Source organism: Eptatretus burgeri, chromosome 2 (assembly GCF_056783735.1).
Source record: "Eptatretus burgeri isolate ZD-2024b chromosome 2, Ebu_testis_v1, whole genome shotgun sequence".
NCBI lineage: Eukaryota > Metazoa > Chordata > Myxini > Myxiniformes > Myxinidae > Eptatretus > Eptatretus burgeri.
The window spans coordinates 54208116-54225615 of NC_140962.1; the positions used below are offsets into that span (position 1 = coordinate 54208116).

A 17500-nucleotide genomic window follows, 5' to 3' on the forward strand; every position below is an offset into this window, starting at 1 on the left:
TTTCACATGAAATATTTGTCTTTTTTTGTATTTAATATTTTGTTCTTGAATCAGTTCATCTTTTGTCTGGGGTCCATTTCCATGAGCCCGAGATCTAATTTAACATTTTCAGGCCATTCTCTAAAGTTTCAAAATGTGCCTTAGGGCCAGCTGAGACTTAATCCGGCTCTGACTGAGACGTGTACAAGACACGTAAAGACGACAAAGGAAATAGAATTAACAAAGACACGAAGGGAGATGCAGGAATTAAAAGAAATAACAGAGACACGGGAGATAGAGGAGATAGAGGGTGAATTGGATGGAAATAAAGACGAACGCACACACATGGAGGTAGTGGAGGACAATGGGGGCAGGCTGGCAGAATGTGTCATGACCCGGTGAGAGCAGCAGGGATAGCCTTCTTCAGGAACGGAGGGAGACACTATGCTCCCTTGAAGCGGATCGCGACCAGGTGAGTTCGGTCGAGCTTTACGAGTTAGAGGGGGCAAGTGCTGTGAAGGGGGTACACATGGAGCTTGGGGAGGGGGGGTATGAAGGCCCCGGGACCCCTTATGGTGGCACAAATTCCCAGCGTGGTTTCGAAATGTGTGTTTACGAGTGTGGCGAAATGTGTGCTGAAACGCACGCACAGCGTGGGTGAAAGGCATTGTGTGAAAGAAACCGCGTGTATGGAAGAAGCACGATGTGTGGAAGAAACAGCGTGTGTGAGTGAAATGGCCTGTGTGAGTGAAAAGGTGTGTATGTGAGGGAAACACCGAGTGTGGAAGAAACACCGTGTGTGAGGGAAACAGCGTGTGTGAGTGAAAGGCCATGTGTAAGAGGAACGGCGTGTGTGAGGTCGCCGTATGAAAGTGAGATGACTATCGGGATGCGGGAAACCGCAACCGCATGTCCGATTGTCATGGTAAGGTGTGTGAGCGTCATGGCACGCGGGAATGCGTGCGTGAAATGGTGACAAAGACGGCACCAGACGAGAGACAAACGCCGAGTAGCGGCCGTAGCCGTTTTGAGGACTGTGCCGGATTTGCACGGCAGCGCGCGCGGGGTCCGTGCTGTGATTCGCACGCGGCCGCCACGTGCATGCCTGCGTGAGTGAAATCCGGTCCAGAAACGCACGCGGTGGATGTTAGCCGATCCCGCGGATGGGCAGAAGCTCGGCTGAAATATGAATTTGGAATGGATGGGTTCTCCAGACGAGCGTGTGTGTCAAGCTCCGACGAGCAGAGCACACGTGCTCGCGTGGGGAACCCCTCGAAACGTGAGGCTTGCTTTTAATGCACAGGGTGACATCATGGCTGCACGTATGGTTGGAATCCGGCAGGAGGGGAATCCCTGCCGGATGTTACCGTCCGAGGAGGGACGAGGTGCGCGAAGCGCGAACAGCTGCCATGACGTCACGGGGAAAGAGCGCAGATTGCGAGTGACCGCGCTGGTGCACGCATAGAAAAAAAAGAAAAGAAAAAAAAGAAAAGAAAAAAAAGAGAAAAGCAAGTCTCGCCGTTTCGGGTGAACAGGATTCCCAGGCAGGGGGTGCAAGACCCCCCTGTTTGGGCACAGGAACGGTACTAGTTTGGGGGAAGGGTTAGCTTAGTTAGACCGGCTTCATGGGGCAGGGACAAGTCCTAATGAGGCCCGTGGAATGGATTAACTGATTTCAGTTTAGATTTAGGAAATGGGAATTTTTGGGGATTTGAGGACAAAGACCGACTTTGAGCATGTAGTGGGGACGTAGCTTAGCTACGTAGAGTTAAAAGGATGTGCTATATTGTAAGGGATGACGAGGGAGCACGAGTTAATGAGAGATTTAGGAAGAAGAATGGCAGTGTTCAGGGATGAAATGAGTTGAAGTGGAAAATGTACCTGATGAGTGAGTGAGGGCCAGCGAGCCTGTGTGTATGGAGTGAATGTGGTATGCAAGGTGCGATGAGTGATTGGGGGGAGGAGTGATTCCCAACCAAGGGACCCCGGGGTCAGTGTAATGTGAGTGTGTGGGTTAGTCAAATTGACAAAATGGAGGTCGTTTTGCTGTTGGTGCGAATGTAGGCTCGAAACCCGTTTGGAGAGGTGCAGGAGCCCTGTTGACGGGCTTGGAGCTGGCTGCGAATGGTGAGTATCGCTTAGTTGGTACCCCGGGCACCGGGCTAGTCGGCTGTGGTAGGCCAAGGGGCCGGGATAGCGTAGTGGACACCGGTGGGCCCGCATGATGCGGGGCCCGTGGCACCAATAGCCACGTGGGCAGTGTCATGGGCACGGGCACCTGGGGAAGGGGCCCCTGGCGCCAGGCTGCCACATAAGCATCGAGGGGGAGTAGTCAGGGTGGGCACTCCCCAAATTTTAGAGAGCTGGTAGGCTCGGAGACAGTTGCAGGGCCCGGGGGTGCCATAGTTGGAGATTCGGCAGAGAATAGTTCCAGCCAAGGGAGCCACGCGTCCCAGCCACGAAACCGTGCAAGGGCACGAGACGAAAATTTGAGGGCAAGGCCCAAATTTGAAAGGACACCAACACAGGCGACGTGAATCTTGGTTGGTGGAACCAATAATTTAAGTGACAGGCACTTTTGGAAAGCCCTGGGGTAGTTAAATGTTAATAAATGTTAGGGTAGATAGAGAAGTGTACCCCTCCGCACCATCCATCCCTTCGCTCATTGTGGGCCGCTGGATTCACCGTGGTAAAGAAGATCGCTGAGATCTGAGGAGGCCATTCTGAGGCTTCATTGGGCCTCAAGACAGGATGCTAGATCTCCCTTATTCCCCTCCAGGAAGGGAACATAGGGGTTGGGAGTAGGCTTGGAGATGTTGTAGGTTAGCCGGACAGAGACAATAAAGGGGGTTAGGGAGACGAATTATAATGGGGGAAATAAAAATAAAAAAATAAAAAAAATAAGATGGGGCTAAATTTGATGTTTTGCAAATTATGAGAGTGGGTATGGACAGAGACAGGCAAAGGCGATAGGTTGGGAGGGAGACAGTAGGGTAGGTCCGAGCCCGCCTTCAGACCGGCCGGCACCACCACACTCCCTCCACAAACCTCCAGAACGAGACAAGAGGCCGGCCAGCTTCATATGCCGGCCTCTTTTGCTACAGCGGCCTGTTCTGGCCTTGCCTTGCCTTGCCATGCCTTGTCTGCCTGCCTCTGCCTTGACCCCATGCCTGCTAGCCCTTCTTGTTTGCATTACCCAATTTCACCATCCATTACCATGTGTGCCAGGATCATCGCACGAGCTGCAGGGACTGCCCTGGAGGCAGCCGCACCATGGGACTGCATTGACCAGCCCGTGCACCGTGTTTGCATCCATCCATCCATCTGCACACGGGGACTGCTTTGATGCAGCCCGTGCTCCACTCATTTTTGTGTTTGCTTGCATCGGTGCCCATTCAGTGTTCTGCAGGGACTGCTCTGCAGGCAGCCGCGCATGAGGACTGCATTTGTGCAGCCCGTGCGCCGTTGTGTGTTCACTGCGCTCATTTCAAGTGGGAGGCCTAAGACTGCATTGGGCAGCCGGCCACATTCCCTGTTCAAACCTGCATTTGTTTCATGAGCCAGAGACTGCATTTAGGCAGCCTGGCTCCCTGCTTGAAAAATGGCCTTTGGGATGGCATATGGCATGCCGGGTTGGGGTGAGTTGCCTCGATCAGCTGAAGACATGAAAAAGGTTTTGTGACAGACAACAGGGCCTTTTGAACAGGCCCCAAAGACATCCGACCTTCAGCTGCGGGGGCACACCCCCAAAATACTGACTAACTTTGCCATGCCCTTTTTCCCACAGAGTCCATCAGTCCTTGGCCATGGTTTTGTGTAAATTTATAAGGTTAAGGTAAATTTTACATGAGTTGCTCCCCCTGCATGTTTGTCATAGCGCCGGCAATATAGATAAGTCGTCTGTATGAGTGAGTTTGTTTAGTTAGTTACTCAGCCCGTAGGTTATTTACTTTTGGGACACGGATACACCAACTCTTGCACTCAGGGATCCGAAGGTAAATCGTACTAGGAGTCCTGCAGCCAAGGGCAAAAGTGGCATAAAAGGGCCCAAAAATCACCCTCCTGATTTGGATAGAAGACCATCTTGGACAAATTTTGAGGGAGGGTGGACATCCTGAAACCCGGCAGTAAACCCAGAATTCATGGTTTTGTCAGAATTGCTGGAGATTAAAACCGTGACAAAAGTTAGGGGTAGAGGAGATTCAAATTGAGAAAGCGCACAAGGAAACAAGCTATGGTAACGTATTGCCACTTAGAATTGAGCTTATAGAGTCCCCTATAGGATGAATGTCAGCACGATCTGATTGGTTGAAGTTCAAGGTCACCAGAGGTCAAAATATGACGTCATTTGACTCTTGCCCAAAATCTGGACCCTAAAAAACTAAAACGACCCCCAAAATAATGTAAATGAATGGATTTTTCATTTATTGATCAATTCTTGTGCAAAACAAGATAGGTAAGTTTTTAAAACCAGTGGTGGGAAATGTACATGTGCATTAACCCTTCGCGGTCCAATTTATATCTTGCTGAAATTCGAAAAAAAGAACGAAAATGGCCATTCGGATGCGAAAAGTTCAACTCACTTAAAATGTCAACATTTTGTGAATAAATGTCCTGGAATCACTTTCCATCAAATTGAGAGGTGTTAGGCAAGGCAAACCCCCTCTCATTACAGAAATATTTCGAAGCGACCCAGGCGCCATGCGAATCCCGAGATTCGAAGCTGCGTCTGGGTGACAGAGGCTAGCCCTGGACGGGGAATCTACCTGGGGCAATCCCAGGTGGGAATCCCCAGGTAAAACATCGGTCCACATGGCATCATGAAGCTCATCTAATCAGCTCATCGATTTTCATGGAAATTACATCAGGTAAGTACATTAGTTAAACAATGGTGCTAAATATTAACTGATTGTAAACCAATTGCATAGCAAAGAATTGCCGTACAGCATAAAATTCATGCAGATTGTCCCCAAAGAATGGAGCAAAATACCTTCAAGAAATCCATGTGATCGATCACACTAAATTCTGTCACAAAGACGACTGATCTGTCTCAGTTTATGGCAAGTTGTTCCACAACCTCGGAGCAGCACATCATGCCCTGTCAACCTCCCCTTCACTCCACAAACATCAGACCCGTGGAATACCTAAAGGTCTGGCCTACAGTCCTAAAGGACAGGAAGCTTCACTGTCTGGTATTGGGGGGAGTCATGATACCGTCCGGATTCTTATGCAGGACAAATCACTTGGAGTGTGGCAAAACCCTTTCTTCCTGATAGAGTCAGAGTCGCTCTGATCCATTTTGAACAAATGCTTGGGACCCTCGTACTGTGATGAAAGGTTGGGCTTCTTTGTAGGTTTGGTGTAACATTTCAGTACTTGATGAGCTAGTTCTTCCTTGAATTGTCTTTCTCGGTGTGTTACACCCATCTTGGACATATTCGGTTTACCCATGCTATCTGACACTCCAAGTGATTTGTCCTGCATAAGAATCAGGATGGTATCATGACTCCCCCCAATACCAGACAGTGGAGCTTCCTAATGGTCAAAGTTATCGAATTCCCCCATGGTGAATTCTGCAGGATTAAACATACTAGGGAGTGGAACCAGACCCTGGCTTGATGAAGTAACAAATGATGCCATATCTGAATGATATCGGAGAATCTCATCGTAGCTAATTGACAGTACAAACTGATTCATGCTGGAAATCACGGTTTTTGACCTGCAAGCATTGTAAATTGATTCAGAATTCATCATGTGTAGAGGAGTTCGTTTTCTACCATTGTTCAAAATGAAGAAGATGATTTGAGACACAGACAAGATCTTTTTCAATTTATCAGTTTCAGAGTTCATTTCAGTGTTTTCAAGTTGATCCTCGCTGTCAATGTCATTGCACTTAATGTCAATGTCATTGCACTTAATGTCAATGTCAAAAAGTGCAGAGAAGAAATCTGCAACTAACTTCGGAATCACAATGTCTTTGTATGCCTTTTCGAGTTCACTGGCATCACAAAATTTGTTGTCCAGTTTCAAATCCTGTTCAAAACTACACCATCTATGGTGTACGTTGTATTCAACGTACAACGCAGTACGTTGTATTCACCATATTTATATAATAAAACTTTGCTTAAACTAAAATTTTCTTGATGAAAATTTCGTTTAATTTATAGGTGAATCTGTGCTTAAAACCATTTTATCCTCCAACTTTTTCACTTAATAAATACAATGTTTCAAGACACAAAAGACAAGTTTCAATCAATCTCTTCATTTGTTAAAGATACTGAGAAATATGTCAAGGATGTAAAATTGAACAAAGATAAATATAACAACTATTGGACAAAAACAATTATGGTAAATAATATGAGTTCTTCAATTTCCTTCAGTGGAAGGGCTTTTAGTATACCTGGAAGAACATCAATTAAAGTATCTCTAACAAAAGTTTCTCCTCTCCTTCTGGTAATATATTCAAAACTAGAAAAAGCAATGAAACAAGAAAAAGTATCAAAGAACAAAAACCTTATGGATGAAGCTTTAGAAAGAAAAGATAAGACCATCTGTAATATGCAAGGAGAAATTTGTATTTTTTTCAACAACCCTAAAGATGTAAATCCTGATGAAATAAAGGATGTTAATATATCAGGTGAAATGACATTTCGTTCAATAGTAGTTAACGATCATTTTAAAATTACCTTTAATATAAAAAATGTTGTCGTTGAATCTGGTAATGAAAAAAAGTATATTGATATCGATGGTAATATTATTAAATATGAGTCAATATACAACTGAAAGTATAGATAAATTTCAGTTTAAATAAAGTTTTACTTTATAAATATGCTAGACTTTCCTGATTCTCCATATGACAAATTTGAGAATTGTCCTGCGTGTGAAAGACGGGGATTAAACACAGAGTCAAAAGCCTATAAACAATGTATATTCTGTGATTATCTTCTAATTAATGATAATAAAAATATAAAAAGGAAAATAATTCTTTTAGATTTACACCAAAAATGAATTACTTTACAAGATTGATTAGAGAAATGAATGTAAAGTATGAGGGTGATAACACACCTTTCCTTACAAGGGAAGAAACTGAACGTATAAGAGAAATGTTCAAAGGATTGTTGTTATATATTATTCATGGATGTAATTTTCAGGGAAATATCAACACAAGATATTGTATAAATAAAATAATGGATTATCTTGAAATTAAACCTGAACTTAGGATAAAATATAGAATTTCTAAAAAAGCCAATAATAAATTAAATAACCTGTTTTCCAAATATATAAATGAATAATTTTTTACCCATTTGGGAAAATAAGATAAAATTTAACAACCATGAAAATCTCCCAAATTCATTAAGATGTCTCATAGTTGGTTCAAGTGGATGTGGAAAAACCTGCTTACTTTTAAAAATGCTCCTCACTCCCAACTTTTTAGATTATGATAATTTAATAATTTTCACAAAGTCGAGTTTTCAACCAGAGTATCAACTACTCTCACAAGGTTTTAATGCTGGTCTTCAAAAAGAAGATATAATCGGTTTATCTAAACGTCAAAAAAACCTAAATGATTATAACATTGAAGATATAATTCAACTATTTTGTGATACACAGAGATGTAAAAAGAAATCAAATCCTATAACTTGTATTCTTAGTGATAATACGGATGATATACCATCTCCACAAGATTTGGATAAATCAAAAAAGAACCTCGTTATCTTTGATGATTGTGTTAATGAGAGAAACCAAACGGTAATGGACAGCTACTACACAAGAGGGAGACATTCTTCTTGTAATTGTATTTATCTTAGTCAATCGTACTTTCAACTTCCTCGTCATTCCATCAGAAACAATGCTAATACTTTTATTTTATTCAAGTTAAATTCAATAGATATCAATAATTTTTGGAGAGATAATTGTTCTACATTATGTAGTAAAAAGAAATATGAGGATTACATGAAGCACACGACTGAAAAATAAAAATATATTGTTGTGAAACAAGATAAGATATTAAGGGATATATTTTTTGTTTTATAAACAATTACATATATAAATGACAACTATTATTGTAAATCTTGTGGGTAAATCTGCTTCTGGAAAAAACTTTCATAAATCAAGGTTCTTGTGTAGTACAAATGAGAATATTGTAAATTTACTTGAAAAACACCCCGTGATACGCATTGTATCAACAACAACTAGAGCAATAAGACCTGGAGAAGTAAAAGGTGAAGATTATCACTATATTTCAGTGGAGGAACATATGCGATTGAGGAATGAAGGTCAAATGTTTGAGGAGGTTTCTCTTGGTACAACAAAATATTCACATTGTAAGAGTGAGTTAAGGAAACTAAAATCTGGTGGTGTTGGGTTATTAGAAACTAATCCAGAAGGAACGAGACAAATTATTAAACATCTGAGTGGAGTGAAGATTTTATCATTCGGTTTTGATGTTGATGAAGAAACTCAACGCAAACGTATGAAAAGCAGAGATGCAAGTATTAGTGAAGAAGAAATTACAACTCGCATTAATGTTAATAAAGAATTTGATGAAATATTTAAAGAAAAGGATTTATTTGAACACATCTACTTGAATGATGAAGAAAAGGAAAATTTCCCTGTTGATCTTTACAATTCATTAAATTATATTTTACAATAAATAAATGGATGCAAAAGAAAGAGCACGAAGATTTAAGGAACATCAAGAGTTGGTTTCAAAAGTTGTAAAACAACAGGAAGACATAAAGAAGAAACGCAGACAGAAACTAACGGGCGAAGAAGCATTTGAAAGAAAACAAGAGAAATTTTTTAAACCACTTTTAAAAACTTCCCAAGAAAAAATGAAAGATGTTTCCACAGTTCCCACAGTAGAATATACTCCTAAAAAACTTAAAATGTTAAAAGATTTTGATCAAATGACGGAGGAAGAATTAGAGCATTTAGGAGAATTAAAGGTATATGATGATGAAGGTTTATTTCAACAACTGGAAGAGATTAATCAACCCCCTGATTATATTGTGAATGCTGTTCAAAACAATGAATATTCAGTGGATTCAAAAACCAAAGCAGGACTCATTCCAACAGAACAACCAGCATTATTTCATCTTCTTCAAGAAAAGGTATTGATATTTAATGATGAATTAAGGTTCTTGGGTTCTGCTCAACCCCCTGTTAAACTAACTCCGAGATTAATGTTTCTTCTCACAAAAGATGGAAGACAAGGTTCAACTGTGAGGGATGAATCAAAGTATATTGATAAACCATTGGATATGGAAAATAATGATGATAGAGTATATATTGATCTGCTGAACACTCTAAATTATAAGGTTATTCTTTCTGGTAAAAGTAGGAAGAATGAGAAGGAGAAACACATTATTCAGGCTTTAAGTATCCTTGGTTCAGGTGTTAGTTTTCTTCCAAATGACCCATCGCAATTAGTTAATAGACTGTTATTGTTGTTAGGTAGTAAGAAGGCTGGAAATAACAATTGTTTTAATGAAGCATCAGCCATTTTAGACCAGTTGATGAACATGAAAATAATTTTAAAATCTCAATATAAAGACATTTTATCTCATATTAAATAAGATGAGAAGCACAATCCTTAGTTTCAATTTCACAACAAGCGACCACACATCTTCATTCCCATACCCACTACAACTTGACCCAACAAAAGAATATGAGGCATCTTTATTGTCCATGGAAACTTATAATACCTTATTTAATATAACCGATAAAAATGACAAGTTTAGTTATAATCCCGGAAGTGGATATAAAACGATAACAGTCTCACCCGGAGCATATGAGATTTCTCAAATATCTTCCGAAATTGCTCGTCTTATGAAAGAACAGGGTGATGAACCAAAAAATATTGTAATAGACATTCAAAAACATACTTCAAAATCAACGATTAAAGTTAAAAATAACTACAAGTTGATTTCACAATTGATAATTCATTTCGAGAGTTATTGGGTTTCTCCTCAAAAAAGATTGAAACGAATGGGACGTTTTACAGTGATAATGTCATTCTAAAATTTCTCAGGAAAAAATTCGGTGTTAATTCACTGTGATTTGATTGATGGTGCTTATAATGATGGAAAAAAAACAAATACAATATTTTCATTCAGCGCATACTCAACCCCAATTGGTTATAAATTCAATATGGAACCCAAAAATTTGGTTTATCTCCCTGTGTCAGGAAAAACCATACACAGAGTAAATTTTAGGATAACCGACCAAGATAATCGTGTGATTTCTTTTAATGGAGAAGTTATATCCATCAGAATTCACCTACGTGAAGTTTTCCAATAAATAAATATGATGGTTATTGTGAGGAAACACGAGTTGGGAAAATATAAAATAATTACAGGGGATGGGATGTTCCTTTCCCCATACTACAAGGGTGAAGGTATGTATCTTGGTAGAGGATACTATAAACCTAAGAGACAAAAGGGTGTTGGACATCAATTTAGAGGAGATGGGATAATTGATACTCTAATGGGTATTGGTTCAACTATTCTTAAACATAAAGATCTAATTGGTTCAACTGCTTCTGCTGTGGGAAATGTAGCAGGTGCTGTAAAGAGCATAAAAGATGCCCAGAAGGAATCTCATAAATTACAAGCAATAAAAGAAATTAAGAAAGTCAAAACTCAGTTGTCCCCCCAAGAACGACAGAAAATAATTCAAATACTTGGATCAAGGTTTCAAAAGTTTTAACATCTTTTTTCCTAAATAAATACAAGTATGGAAGCAATTGATAGTATCTATGATTTGGATGATACTATTATTATCTCAAACTCCACTAAAAAGAAGATTACTTCAAGGTAAATGCAATAACTGGAACAGACTGGAATACGAATGGTACAAAAAGTTTTGAAATAAATAATCAACAAACCTATTTGAATCTCTCCGAAAGTTTCTTGTTGTGTAAATTTAAATTCACTAAAGCTGGGAATAACACAAACGCTACACTTGTAAATGATTTCTTCTGGAAAATGTTTGATAGTGTGCGTTTGTATATTGGAACACAAGAAGTTGAAGCAGTTGATTATGTCTCTGCTGTATCTGAAATGATGAAATTTACACTCTATACATTCAGTGATAGAATGGGAAAGGGGTCTGTCGAAGGTTTTATTCCTGATATGTCAACGGGAACAAACACAGACCCTGGATATATTCAAAGGAAAGGAGCGTATAATGATGATACAAAAGCAGAAAATAGTTTTACTGTGGCAGTTCCGCTTAAAGGTATATTTGGATTTTGTGATCATGATAAAGTTCTGTATGGTCTTAAAATTAGATTTCAACTACAAAGGAATGATAATGAAAATCGATTGCTTTTTGGTGTTGGTAATGCTTTTGGTGATCAGAATAAATTTGTAATTGAGGAGATGAGTTGGTATATCAGTGAATATACTCCTAATCTTAAAACAGAAGAGATGTTGAATCGAAGACTTAACTCAAAGAAACCACTCAGTGTATCATACCTCAAAAGAAGATGTCAACACGTTAAACTCAACCAAACTACTTACACGTGGAATTTGGGTGTTCTGGAAGGAAAGCCACAATATCTGTGGATCATTTTTAAAAAGCCAGATGGTGATACTGCGACTGATAAGAATAATGCATTGAGTGGTAATGCTAAGGTGAAACAACTTCGCGTTTCTCTAGATGGAACATTTTATCCACGAGATAGATTGGAAATTAATTGGGAAAAAATGATTTTGCTGAAGCATACAAGTCTTACCAAAAGGTGTGTGAAAGTAATGGAAATAAAGAACCTATTTTGGATATGACAGAATTTAAAAGTTTGTATACAATCTATGCGTTTGACCTGAGCGCTCAAAAGGAAACTATAAAGTCTAATCGAGTGGATACTTCCCAATACATTGAAAGAGGAGAGAGTGAAGAAGTTGATACATATTGTTTGCTTTTGGAAGAAACAGAATTGCAGATTAATACAGATAATGGTGTGATGATTAGTCTCCAACGTGTGATGATGATTAGTCTTGGTATTCCAACGCTGGCGGTGTGGCAAAGGAGATTGACCATGTCCTCATTGACGGTCGTTGGAGGATGATCCAGAACTGCAGGGTCTACCGGAGTGCTCAGTTCCTCAATGCTGACCACAGGCTTGTTGTAGCAACTCTAAAGCTGCACCTTAAATCCTGGAGAATGGTACCATCCCAGCCGAGGCTGGATGTTGCCAAGCTCAGGGATGAGAGAGTAGCTGAGGAGTTTGCGAACAGGCTGAGTGGACAGTTGGGGGGTCTGGGTGCTTTGGGGGGTCCTGAAGATTTGTGGAACGCCTTCAAGACCACCGTCCTTGATGTTGCCGGTGGATGCCTTGGAGCTCACCGCAGGGCAAAGAAGAATTTTGTCTCTCAAGGGACACTGGATACCATTGACCAGAGTCGCAGGGCCAGGCTGAATGGCAGAGCTGAGCTGTTCAGGGAGCTGAGGCGTAAAACTGTACGTGCACTGAGGGTGGACAAGGAGGCCTATGTGCGAGGAATCTGTGAGGGGGTAGAGCATCACCTGTGGACAGGTGATTCTCGTCCCGCTTACAGGGAATTCGCGCATTACGTTCATCCAAGCCCATCCCTCGGAGCACTACAGTTCGAGCAGAGAGTGGTAGGCTCTTGACAGAGGAGTCTGAAGTGAAGGCCCGCTGGGCCGGTTACTTTGAGCGGTTGTACCAGGCTGATCCCCCAACTGTCGAGTTGGACGTCAAGGGTGTTACAATCCCTGCTGCTGACCCTCGAATCAACTGTGGTCCACCTACGCTTGTGGAAACACGGGCTGCGGTGAACCAGTTGAAACGGGGCAAAGCTCCAGGGATCTGTGGCATCCATGCTGAACTTCTCAAGGCTGGTGGAAATGCTGCACTCGTGTCGTTGCATGCAGTTTTGTGCTCTGCCTGGAACACAGGCATCATCCCAACTGACTGGAAGAGGGGCCTTGTTGTCCCTCTCTGGAAAGGGAAGGGTGATCGCCAAGACTGCAACAACTACCGAGGGGTGACGCTGCTCTCAGTGCCGGGCAAGGTCTTTGCTCGGATAATTCTCGATAGGGTTCGCCACCATCTGCTTGAGCACCAGCGTCCAGAGCAGTCAGGCTTTACACCAAAGAGGTCAATGATTGACCGTATCCTTGCACTTCGTCTCCTCACCGAACGCAGACGAGAGTTTTGGCAGGGGCTGCTTGCAGCCTATGTTGATCTCTGTAAAGCGTTCGATTCAGTGAATCGGGATGTCCTCTGGAGGATTCTTGGTCTTCGTGGGGTGCCACCAAAACTGATCGATCTGATGTCTGAACTCTACTCTGGTACTGAGAGTGCTGTGAAGTGTGGTGGTACCATCTCTGACTTATTTCCAGTTGTTACTGGAGTTCGTCAGGGATGTGTACTTGCCCCCACACTTTTCAGCACTTGTATGGACTGGATTCTAGGGAGGATGTCGGAGAGATCAAGTTGCGGTGCGTCATTTGGGAATGTCAAGATCTCGGACCTTGACTTTGCAGATGATGCAGTCATCTTTGCGGAGACTTTAGACATCCTCTTGGGGGCCCTCGAGGTGCTGAATGAGGAGTCGGAGCCGTTGGGATTACGGGTTTCTTGGGTCAAAATTAAGATCCAGGCTTTCGGTGACATCTTGGATGCTGCTGTCCTGTCTGTGTCTGTTTGTGGTGAGGATGTTGAGGTCGTGGAGAGATTCACTTACCTTGGCAGTGATATTCATGTCTCTGCTGGCTGCGAGTCAGAGGTCAATAGACGTCTGGGTCGGGCCTGGGGAGTCATGGATTCACTGGATCATGGGGTGTGGCGCTGCCGGTACCTGTGCGGGAGGACGAAAGTCCGAGTCTTCAGGTCCTTGGTACTTCCAGTCTTGCTCTATGGGTGCGAGACTTGGACTCTGACCAAGGATCTAAGACGGAGAATTAATTCCTTTGGTACCAGGTCTCTTCGGAGAATCCTTGGCAATTGCTGGTCGGATTTTGTGTCCAACGAGCGGTTGCTGAGAGAGACTCGGATGAGATTTGTTACCTGCATAGTCCGTGAGCGTCAGTTGCGGCTGTATGGACATGTGGCTCGTTTTCCTGACTCTGATCCTGCTCACCAGATTCTCTCAGCGAGGGAGTCTCATGAGTGGAGGAGGCCAGTGGGTCGACCACGTGCCTCATGGTTGCAACAGGTTGAACATCATCTCAAGGAGATGGGGATGGGCCTGGCATCTGCCTGGGGGATGGCCAGACGGAGGCCCCTGGAGTACCGGCAGAAAGTGGACGCAGCGACGTGCTGTTCCGGCACATGCTCCCATACCTGACCTGACCTGATTAGTCTCACATAATTTTTTGTTAAATAAATGAGTGGCAAAGTACCAACTGGGGTATATGTTAATCAAATCAATCTTCTTAAACTATCATCTTGTGTTCAAAATCAAAAGCCTTGTACGATTAACGTTAATACAATTCAGAGAAAAGGAGCAGTAAGAATTGATGTTTTGCTCACAAGAGAACAGGTTAAAATCTTGAATGACACTGGCTCACTTAAAATTAAAATGACAAAACCAATGTTGAAAAAATATTTAATAAGAGAGACGAGTGGAGGATTTCTCCCATTTCTAATTCCTTTATTTGCTGGTTTAAGTGCGGTTGGAGCATTGACGGGTGGTATTTCAACAGCGGTGAAAACTGCCAACGAAAGGAAGGCTCAACTCCAGGCTCAAAAAGAATTGGAAAGACATAACAAAGAGTTGGAGAAACAAATTAGTGGAAGTGGTGTAATTGTAGATTTTGCTGAAAAACTTGAAGGTCTGCCTGATAAAGCGAGATTGTTAGTTGGAGATATGCTTTCTTCTATAGCACAAGCAGGTGTAAAATTAACGAAAAGAGGTAATGGATTATATCTTTCTCATAAATAAATGAGCATTGATGAGTGGTTGAAAGAATTTGGAAAGAATACAACATCAAATTTACAACTTGTTAAATATTGTAAGAAATTAAAAATTCATAATGTGGTTATTTGTATGAGAGATGAATTAACAAATGTGCCGAAACATACAAAGAATATTATTATGAACTTATAAGATAATAATGGGAACGGTTCTCATTGGGTTTGTATTTTTAATAGTCAAGACAAATATTATTTTGATAGTTTTGGTCTTCCACCACCTGATGAAGTCATAAAATTCTTGCAGAATGGTGTTTATCAAACATTTCAAGTCCAAGAATTAAATTCCAAGTGTTGTGGTCAATTATGTCTATATGTGTTATTTCAACTCAACAAAAATAAAAAATTTTATGATATTATTTTTAATCTAATATAAATGACTTATGTTGGTAAAGATGGTTCTATCTTTGGTGTATCTTAAGAACTGGATATTGATTTATCAAATTATTACACAAAGGCACAGGCTGAACGACATAAATATAATATAACCAAAAATATTAACATGAAAAATGCTTATAAATTAAAAAATTATCCAATCCCGACTGACGCGAATGACTTGGTGAGATTAAGCGATTTATCACAATATATATCCTTAAATAAAACGGCCGTGTATTCCAAAGATACAGAAGTGTTGATATTATCTCCAGGTCATACAGAATTCACAGTTCGAATTAAAATAATTTTTTATAAAGAAGGGCGTATCATTTGTATGAGAATAGAACAATGGGGGTATGATATGAATGATTTGGGGTATAATTGGTCATTTAAAATTAACCTCGAAGACCTGGAACAATTAAATCAGTCTCGTAAGGAAGAATATTATCCACTTGGTATCGAGAATGAGTTTTGTGGGGCCACGATTAGTAAACAACAAATAAAAGAATTTAATAAGGGTAAATATAATAATGGTTTTGCCCTTGTTTATCTCATGAAAACAGAAAAAACAGGATTATATATAATAAGTAAGGAAATACAAAATGATTTAACTATGGGAAGATGGGGAGGTGTTTCGTGCCATAATATTATTCTAACATATTTCTAATACATAAATGACAGCAAGAAGGCTTCAAGAAAATTATCATTTCTGTGTTCAAGCATACCTTCAAGAAAAGGGTATTCGGTATTTTAATAAATATGTTCTACAACATAAGATTGAGGTATTTTCAATAAAAGATTGGTATTATGCTGATGTTGATAAACCGACAACTTTAGATTTAATGAAAATGCTAAATAATGAAAAAATTATAAAGTTAAGAAAAGGTAAGGCTCTTTTAGAAATTCAAAATAAATTTTATTGGTTTCCTGTTGTAAAAAAAATTATTTTGGATACAGGAATAACAAGAAATCCTGATGAATATATGTATGATATGCTATGGGGTGTAAGCGATTCAAGGATAATAAGGGATGAGGAAGGAGTTGAAGAAGAGAGGGAAGAGGAGGAAAAGGAGAAGAGAGAGAAGGAAGAGAAGGAGGAAAAGGAGAAGAGAGAGAGGGAGGAAAAGGAGAAGAGAGAGAAGGAGGAGAGGGAGAAGAAAGAGAAGGAGGAAAAGGAGAAGAGAGAGAGGGAGGAAAGAGAGAAGAGAGGGAGAGAGGGATGAAAGGGAGAAGAGAGAGGGATGAAAGGGAGAAGAGAGAGAGGGAGGAAAGAGAGAAGAGAGAGGGAGGAGAGGGAGGAAAGAGCGAGACAAAATAAATATCAAAATATGGAAACCAGTGAGATTAAAAAAAGATTGGTGGTATTACAGAAAATAACTCAACCCACCGAGGAGGAAAACAAAGAATTGACAAGTCTATTTGCAATACTTTCGACAAGACTATTGACATCGACAAGATATTCATTTTAATTCAAGTTTTCAATTTTTAATTTTTTTCTTAAATAAATGGAGGAGAGAGTGAAGGCATTTCTAAGGATTCTTTATGTTTTAAAAATTAAGATTCAAATGTGCATGTTGGAAACTAAAAAGGTTTTTGCACTCTGCAGGAATTTTTCACATAAATAAATGAGTTATTGTCTCAAATGTAAAAAGAAAACTAATACTAAAAATATTTCATATATTAAAAGTAAAAATAACAGGGTTATACAAAAAGGTATATGTTCGGTGTGTGGTATATACATACATATATATATATATATATATATATATATATATATATATATATATATATATATATATATATATATACATATATATATATATATATATATATATATATATATATATACATATCTATATATATATGTATATATATATATATATATATATATATATATATATATATATATATATATATATATATATATATATATATATATATATATATATATATATATATATATATATATATGTATATATATATATATATATATATATGTATATATATGTATATATATGTATATATATGTATATATATGTATATATATGTATATATATATATATATATATATATATATATATATGTATATATATGTATATATATATATATATATATATATATATATATATATGTATATATATATATATATATATATATATATATATATATATATATATATATATATATATATATATATATATA

General features: G+C 39.6%; 1 protein-coding gene and 1 long non-coding RNA gene across 2 annotated transcripts in view; one reads left to right on the forward strand and one right to left on the reverse strand.

Annotated features, from left to right (window-relative positions):
* Positions 1-6267, forward strand: part of LOC147032069 (uncharacterized) — a 76193-nt gene extending 69926 nt beyond the window's left edge. Inside the window, exon 3 of the long non-coding RNA XR_015055024.1 lies at positions 4655-6267. This is a non-coding gene — a long non-coding RNA (uncharacterized LOC147032069). The remainder of the gene's footprint in view (positions 1-4654) is intronic.
* LOC147032066 (protein cornichon homolog 2-like) overlaps positions 1-17500 on the reverse strand; it is a 238851-nt gene that overhangs the window by 169681 nt on the left and 51670 nt on the right. The window lies entirely within an intron of this gene.